At 43.2% G+C, this 8,556-nt stretch overlaps 1 non-coding gene across 1 annotated transcript; it reads left to right on the plus strand.

Annotated features, from left to right (window-relative positions):
* Positions 1-8,069: 8,069 nt before the first annotated feature.
* On the plus strand, positions 8,070-8,172 carry LOC115070201. The gene has a single exon (XR_003849403.1). It is a non-coding gene; the product is annotated as a small nucleolar RNA U13 (small nucleolar RNA).
* Positions 8,173-8,556: the final 384 nt, after the last annotated feature.

An 8,556-nucleotide genomic window follows, 5' to 3' on the forward strand; every position in this document is an offset into this window, starting at 1 on the left:
TATGTGAGTGCACCCGTATCATGCAATGCCACCGCAGAGGTCAGAAGAGGGCTTCGGATTCCCCTGGAACTGGAATGAAGGACGGTTTGTAGCTGCTATGTGGGTGCTGGGAATCGAACCCGGGTCCTCTGCAAGAGCAGTCAGTGCTCTTAACTGCTGAGCCATCTCTCCAGCCCCTGATCTTCTTTTTAAAAAAATTTTATTAGTTTTATTTTATGTGTATGCGTGTATTGCCTGCATGTAGGTAAGTGCACCCATGTTGTGCAATGCTCTCGAAGGTCAGAAGAGGCTGCTGGACCCCCTGGGACTGGAGTTACCGACAGTTGTTAGCTGCCATGTGGGTGCTGGGATTCGAACCTGGGTCTTCTGCAAGAACAACCAGTGTTCTTAACCGCTGAGCAGTCTCTCCAGCCCTACCTGATTCTTTTTTTTTTTTTTTTTAACCTTTGGGTGCTTCTATTGTTCAGTTCCTAAAAAAAGCAAAACTATTATCTTACAAGTAACCACAGTACAGTACAATGGTCAAACCCAGGAAATTAACAGAACACCAGTTCATCTACATGTCTTCTGTTGTTGCCTTTGACAGCACAGTTGAGTCACTGAGACCTCATATTCCACAGAGTCAAGCAGTTGATCATTTGCCCTTTTCTAAAAAATTGCTGCTCTCTCGTCTAGAACAGAGCTGCTAAGTATAACTGTGGTCAGAACTGTTCTGAAAATCCCTGCTGCCCAATGCAGTAGCTGCTGACTGACTGACTATTCAGTACCTGAGAGATGACTTGTGTGACAGAAGAACTGAATTTTAAATTTTATTTGTGACTTCTTTGAACTTAAGGTACAGCATCTCCTATGGCTCACAGATGCTGTGCTTGGATCACCCACGTGTCTTCATCCTCCTGCAAGCACCTTCCTTTCCTTTCTATGCCTCTCTCCTTATTGCCCAGCTGTAGTAGCCATCTGTGTTTGCCATTCTGTTTCTATTGCAAAATATGGTGATGCCATCTTTATGTTTATATAAATAATATGTCATTTGGTTTTAAACTACTTTATAAAATGCTCTTGTTTTATATGCAATCTTTGTTGTTGTTGTGTTTTTGAGACAGGGTCTCCCTGTAGCCCCAGCTGTCCTGGAACTTGCTATGTAGCCCAGGCTGGCATGGAACTCACAGAGATCTGCCTGCCTCTCTCTGCCTCCCAAGGATTAAAGTTGTGTGCCACCGCCATGCCCAACTTGTATGCAGTCTTTTGTAGCATACTTTTTTCATTTAAATTTATATTTCTGCTATCTTATGATGCATGATCAAAGCTATTAAAAATCGATAGGAGAGAGTGGGGCATGGTGATGCACACCTTTAAGCCGAGCACTTGGGAGGTAGAGGCAGATAGATCTCTGTGAGAGTAATGCCAGCCTGGTCTACATAGTGAGTTCCGGGACAGCTGGGGCTGCAGAGATCCCTTCTAAAATGACAGCAACAGCAAAAAACAAACAAAAAAAATTGATAGGAAAAAAAACAAAAACAAAAAACATCTAGGGGAGGGGTTGCTAGAGACAGAACCCAGGGCTTGGCATAGGAATTATGCTTTGAATTTGAAATGTCATGCACAGACTCCTGCTTTGATGCTTATTTCTCCTCCTGCTCATCTCCCCCCGCTCCTTATAAAACACTGGTAGTTCTATTATGGAAGGCTATGGAACCTTTAGGAGGTGAGGCTTAGCTGGCAGAAGTAGGTCCCTAGGGGTGGGCCTTATGAATCTTAATAGCCTGGCATCTGGCCCCAGCCTCATGCTCTGCTTCCTGGTCCACCAGGATGCCAGGAGCCTCCTTTACACACCATGACTGTCAACATGACTTCCCCACCATGATGGGCTGAAATCCTGTGAAACTGTGAGCCAAAACAAACCTTTCCTTCTTTAAGTTACCTCTTTTGGGTATTTTGGTCACAGCAATATGAGAAAGCTGATCCAGCATACTAGGAGAAGGCCATCCTATGAGCTACACTTCAGCCTCCTAGGCCTTTGCTTTGGACTGAGTTCCTAAGCTAGGCCTCAACACAGCAGACTAAACCAAAATGGAGTGACTCATGCTAAATACCACATGAGGAAATTAAAATTTTGAGGAAGTAGTGATCCCCAAACAAACTAGGTTTTACTTGTAAACAGAAGATTCTAGATTATCTGAGTCAGTGTGGTTAGGAAATCCTCTTTGATAAACAATCTCTGAGTGTATGTCCAAAGGAAATGAAATCAGTTTGTAGAAGAGATATCTGCATTCCAGTTTACTGAGGCTTCATTTATAACAATCAAGATAAGCATCATCAATGGATAAATGGATTAAAATACTAATCAAAATATTACTTAACCACGAAAAGGAACAAAATCATGTGATTTGCAACAGCATGGATGAACCTGGAGAACATTGTATTAGTGAAGTCAGCCAGGCACAGCAAGACAAATACTGTATGATCTCACTTAAACATTAATTCTAAAAATTTTGGTAGTGGGATGGGGGAATAGCTCAGTGGGTAAGGCACTTGCTGTGCAAAAATGAGGATTCTAGTTTGGATCCCCAGCCCACATAAATCTGGACATGGTATCCAGTATCTGTGATCCCAGAGCTACCATGGGCAACAGGAGGTGGAGACAGGAGAATCCACAGAAGCCTGTGGGCCAGCCTGCCTGGTGTGTGCAGTGGCAAACAGCAAGAGACCCTGTGTCAAACAAGGTGGAATGTGGGGACCAATACCTGAGATTGTCCTCTGATCTCCACATGTGCACTCTGGCACATGCATGTCCGAACTTTTAAAAACTTGCTGTTCTTACAGAGGACCTGAGTTCAGTTCCCAGTACCTACTTCAGGCAGCTCACAACCACCTGTAACTCTACCTACAGGGATTCAATGCTGTCTTCTGGCCTCCATGGGTACCCAGACACAGGTGGCATACATACACATACACAAATAAAAATAAAAGCAAATCTTTTAAAAAAAATCAGTAGTGGAGAGATGGCTTAGTAGCTAAAGTTCTTGCTGCTCAATCACGGGGATTAGACTTTGGATCTCAGTAGCTAATGTAACAAGCCTGGTATTCTGATGCCCTCTTTTGGCCTCTGTGTGCATACAAGCCTGTATACCCGTACACATGAGTGTGCATAAACTCACACAGTTACAGATAAATATACAAATCTTTAAAATATAAAGGTCAGTCTGGTCTCCATAGCAAGTTCCAGGCCAGCTGGGGCTACAGGGAGACCCTGGTTAAAAAAAAAAACCAAAAAAAAAAAAAAAAAAAGAAAACCAAAACCAAAAAAGATCAAAAGCCACTCCAAAAAACAAAACAAACCAACCCAAACAACAACAACAACAAACCACCAAACAAGTTGGTCTTATAGTTTGGATCTGAACTATCCCCTATAGTTCCTGTGTTTGAATAATTTGACTCTAGCTGGTGGTACTGTTTTGAGAATCCATGGAACCTCTGGAGCATAGGATGTTGCTGGTGGATGAAGGTCATTAAAGGTGTGACTTTGAAGCTGATACCTGCTTCTGGTTCCAGCCTGAATTCTCTCTGCTTCCTAGTCTTCTAAGATGTGAGAACTCGGGCTGGAGAGATGGCTAGTGGTTAAGTGCACTGACTGCTCTTGAAGAGGACCTGGGTTCAATTCCCAGCACCCACACGGTGGTTAACAATTACCCATAACTCCAGTTCTAGGGGGTCTGACGTCCTCTTCTGACCTCTGCAGGATTTGCACAACATGACTGCACTTAACATACATGCAGGCAATACACATACACACACACAAAAATAAATATTATATATTTACAAACAAGATGTGAGAACTTCCACTGTGTGCTCCAGCCACCCCAGTTGCCAGATGAACTGTGCTCTGTGGAGCTGCAAACAAAATAAATCTCTTCTCCTATAATTTGTTGCTGTCAGGAATTTCGTCACAGTGGGAAGAAAAATCACTAATACAGTTGATCTCATGGAGGCAGAGGGTAGAATGGTGGTCACTACAGGCTTGAGGAATTAGTGGCATGAGGAGGGACATTGGTCAAATAACAGGAGGAAATTTTAACTTTAGCTTCTATATGTGCTGAGTAAGTGGCGTGTGTGTGTGTGTGTGTGTGTGTGTGTGTGTGTGCGCATGTATTTATGTATGTGCTTGACGAGGCCAGAGAAGGATATAGGGTGGACTCCTCTTTCAGACTCCACCTTATTCACTAGAGACAGTCTCTCAATGAACCTGGAACTTGTTTTGTGGCTAGAAGATGGTTTTCACTATGTAGCCCTGGCTGACCTGGAACTCCCTAGGTAGACCTGAACTCAGAGATCCCCCTGTGTCTGCCTCCCAAGTGTTAGGATTAAAGGTGTGTGCCATTATACGTGACTTAGAAGGAAGTTTTAAAATGATATCCATAGTAGAGTTGGATATCCATAGTTCAGTGGTAGAGTGCTTGCCTAGCATGTGGGAAGCCCAGGGTTTGATCCCTAGTACAACAGGGGAAAAAAAGGGAGAGGGGCAGAGTAGGCAAATAGAAAGACAGAAAGAAGGTAAGTAATGGCATGGGCGGGGGCGGGGCAGAGAAGGTGGAGTGGGGAGGAAGGGAATGGGACAGCTACCTCTGGGTTAAGGAATCTCTTTTCAGAGAGTTGAGAATGTTCTGAAATGGTAGCACAACTCTGTGTGTACCAGAAGCACCACAGTACTCTTCAGATAGGTGAATTATATGATATGCAATTATATCCCAATAAAGCTGTTTGATGAAAAAAATTTAAAGAGAGCCTCTTTTCCTTTAATCTTTACAAAGCAATAAGCTGAAGCAGCCAGCAGTAACCAACCCGCTTCTTTCCCATTGTTCTCTGTCCCTGCTCACCCCTCACAAAACCCACTGTTCGCCTCTGCCCACGGGAGCTCTGGTTCTATTCTGTAGCGTGGAGGCTGCCTTGACTCATGAATCGTGAATACAAGCTGATTTTATCTATAACTAAATTTCTTGTAATTTTGTCTTTTGACAAAACATCCATTTTCTCTCCTCTGTACAGTTCATTGTATCTACTAGTTTTATCCATTTCATTTCTTGTTAATGGCTGTTGAAGGCAGTTTCTTTTTAAATTTTGGTGGGAATGGAGTGGAGCGAGGCTGGTCTGGAACTCATTATGCAGCTTCAGACTGGCCTTGAATTCCCCCCATAGCCTTCCAAGCACATCGCTGTGACTGGCGTGCGCGCACACACACACACACACATATATGAATACACACACACACACACACACACACACACACATATATATATACACAGACTCTGGTCTCAAGTTTGTGGTCCTCCTGCTTCCATGCCAGGATTATACTATGGACATTCTTGGCCATGTTTCCTAGACCCTAAGGTCAGGATTTTCCTTGGGATCACTGGTGAGTTAGGTATGCAAATGTTCAAGCCTACCAGTGCTACCACCTTGTTTCCCAAAATGCTCACGCTAATTTCTATCCCCAGACTCTGAGTTGATGGATCCTTGCCAGCCCTTGGCGGCATCAGCCTTTGTCATTCTGCCAAGTTAGAGGGTGGAAAATCTCATGTTGTCCTAGTTTTTGTTTTTCTGATATTGATGGAATTGATTTTTCCAACACTAATTGTCTTTCAGGTTCTACTTCTGAGAAAGGCCTGTTCTCTCGTTCTCTGGGGCTGTCAGTGGTGTGTGTCTCAATGATTGTTCCCAGTTGGTGGCTTTTCTTTTCATTTTATTTTCTTCTTCTTTTTAAAGATTTATTTATTATATATTATATAATTAGTTAAATATATATACATATATAAGAAAAATACAACAAAACAAAACACACACACACACATTTGCCTGTGTGTATGTAATTGCACCATGTGCATGCAATTCCTGCAGAGGCCAGAGAGGACGCCAGAACTTCCTGGAACTGGAGTTAGGGATGGTTGTTAGCTGCCATGTGGATGCTGAGAACCAAATCTGGGTCCTCTGGAAGAGCACTGAGTGCTCTTCACCACTGAGCCATCTCTCCAGCTCTGTCCCCTTTGTTTTTTGAGGCAGGGCCTCTCTTTGGCCTGGAGCTTTCCCACTAAGCTAGGCTGGAGCCTTAGGGCTCTACCTGTCTCTGCCACGTCAGTGCTGGGATTATAAGCATGTGCTACTACTCTCACATTTTTACGGGGTTCTGGGTTTGAATTCAGGTCTTCATGCTTGCAAGACAAACTCTTTGTCAACTGAGATATCTCCCCAGCCCTCACTGAAGGACTTTTAAAAAGATATTATTTCCAGAGCTAGGAGATAGCTTGTTCAATAAAGTATCTGTGTGTAAGCATGAGGATCTGAATTTGAATTCTCAGCACCATGTGAAAATTGGGCAGGTGACACATATATGCAACCATAGGGCTGAGCAGGTTGGGAAGAAATACGGGGCAGAGCAGATCCCTGAAGCTTGCTGGCTGGCCAGGCTGGTGAGGTGGTGCATGCCTTTAACTCCAGCACTCAGAAGGCAGAGGCAGGCGGATCTCTGTGAGATTGAGACCAGCCTGGTCTACACAGCGAATTCCAGGGCAGCTGGAGCTACAGGGAGAACCTATCTCAAAAAGACAAAAAAAAAAAAAAAAAAAAAAAAAAAAAAAAAAGGAGACAGAGAATGATACCTCTGGCTTCCACATGCATGTGCACATACACGACACACACATATGTATTCTCTCTCTCTCTCTCTCTCTCATACACACACACACACACACACACACACACACACGACGCCATTTATTATCTTTCAGGTTTATGATGCTACCCAGTTTTATACTTATTTTGTTAGATTTATTCGTGGCTAGTTTGCTGGCTTTTTTGTTGCAGTTGTACATACACAAGACTTTGTACATACTATTGAGCTATAACCCCAACCAATGATAGATATTTTAAAGTTGCATTTAATTTTTTTTTTCTCATAGGGAAAAATATTTCTCTTTATTTTTTAATTTTTTATGTTTTTGGAGGTAGGCCTTCCCTCTGTACCTCAGGCTGACTCGGAACTCACTATGTAATCTAGGCTGGTCCTAAAGTCCTGGCAATTCTCCTACCTCAGCTCTCTGAGTGCTGAAATTACAGGTGTGAGCCATCATACCAGCTTAAACATCTCTTAAAATCTTAAAGTCTAACAATTTCATTAAATCTTGTCTTTTTGAGACAGGGTCTCCCTGTAGTGCCAGCTGGCCAGGAACTCACTAGGTAGACCAGGCTGGCCTTGAACTCACAGAGATCTGCCTGCCTCTGCCTCCAAGTGCTGGGATTAAAGGTGTGTGCCACCATGCCTGGCATCATTAAATCTTTTGTTCTAACATTTTTACCTGTAGTTCTTTGATTTTCTATGTAAAAAAATATATAATCCATAAGTAACACACATTTCTTCTTTCCAATCTTTGTGTTTCTTTCTTTCTTCCTTTCTTGTCTTACTGCTCTGGCCAGTACTGCGTGTGGTCCTGCTTTGGGGAGAAGTGGTGTTGGAGAGGATCTTTGTCTTTGAAGCATTATAAAGAAAATGCTGATGCTGATTTCTCTTTAAGAATGACAGGCTTGGGGCTAGAGAGATGGCTCAGTAGTTAAGAGCATTTGCTGCTCTTACAGAGGAGTTTGACTCCCAGCACCAACATCCAGTGGCTCACAGGCCTGTAACTCCAGCTCTAGGGACCCACTTCTAGCCTCTAAGGGCACCCACACATGTGTAGCACACACACACACACACACACACACACACACACACACACACCTTTAAAAAAGAAACAGAACAATGGGGCTGGAGAGATGGCTCAACAGTTAAGTGCACTGACTGCTCTTGCAGAGGACCCGGGTTCGATTCTCAGCACCCACATGGTGGCTGCGAACTGTCATTAACTCCAGTTCCAGGGGAATCTGAAGCCCTCTTCTGACCTCTGAGGCATAGCATGGCACAGGTGTACTCACATACATGTAGGCAATAAACTCATACACATAAAATAAAAATAATAAATAAATGTAAAGAATGGCAAATTTCAAAAAAAAAAGAAAGAAAAAAAAGAAACAGAACAAAAGATTTTATTCTCCTTTGGTTCGTAAGTGTGCTGACTGCTGTTCACACCACTATGTGACATTTACTTCCCTTACTTCTTGATATACTGTTAGTACCTTACCCATCTGACATAAAAAACAAAAACAAAACTGGGCTGGCACATGGCTCAGTAGGTATAGGTGCTTGCTGCCAAGCTTGATGACCTGAGCCTGATCCCTGAGATCCACATGGTGGAAGGAGAGAACTGACTCCCAAAAGTTGTCTTCTGATCTGCACATGCTTGCTGTGGCACACTCCCCCCACCCACATATCTACACATAATAAATAAATTAAAAAATATAATAAGGGGCAGAAGAGATGGTTCAGAGGTTAAGAGTATTGGCTGCTCTTGCAGAGGACCTGAGTTTGATTCCCAGAACCCACATGGCGGCTAATAACCATCAGTAACTCCAGTTCTAGGGGATCTGACACTGTCTTCTGACCTCCTTGGGTGTTGCTTGCCATGGGTGCACTTA

Source organism: Nannospalax galili, unplaced genomic scaffold (genome assembly GCF_000622305.1).
Source record: "Nannospalax galili isolate Female #2095 unplaced genomic scaffold, S.galili_v1.0 scaffold1055, whole genome shotgun sequence".
In the NCBI taxonomy this organism is placed as follows: domain Eukaryota; kingdom Metazoa; phylum Chordata; class Mammalia; order Rodentia; family Spalacidae; genus Nannospalax; species Nannospalax galili.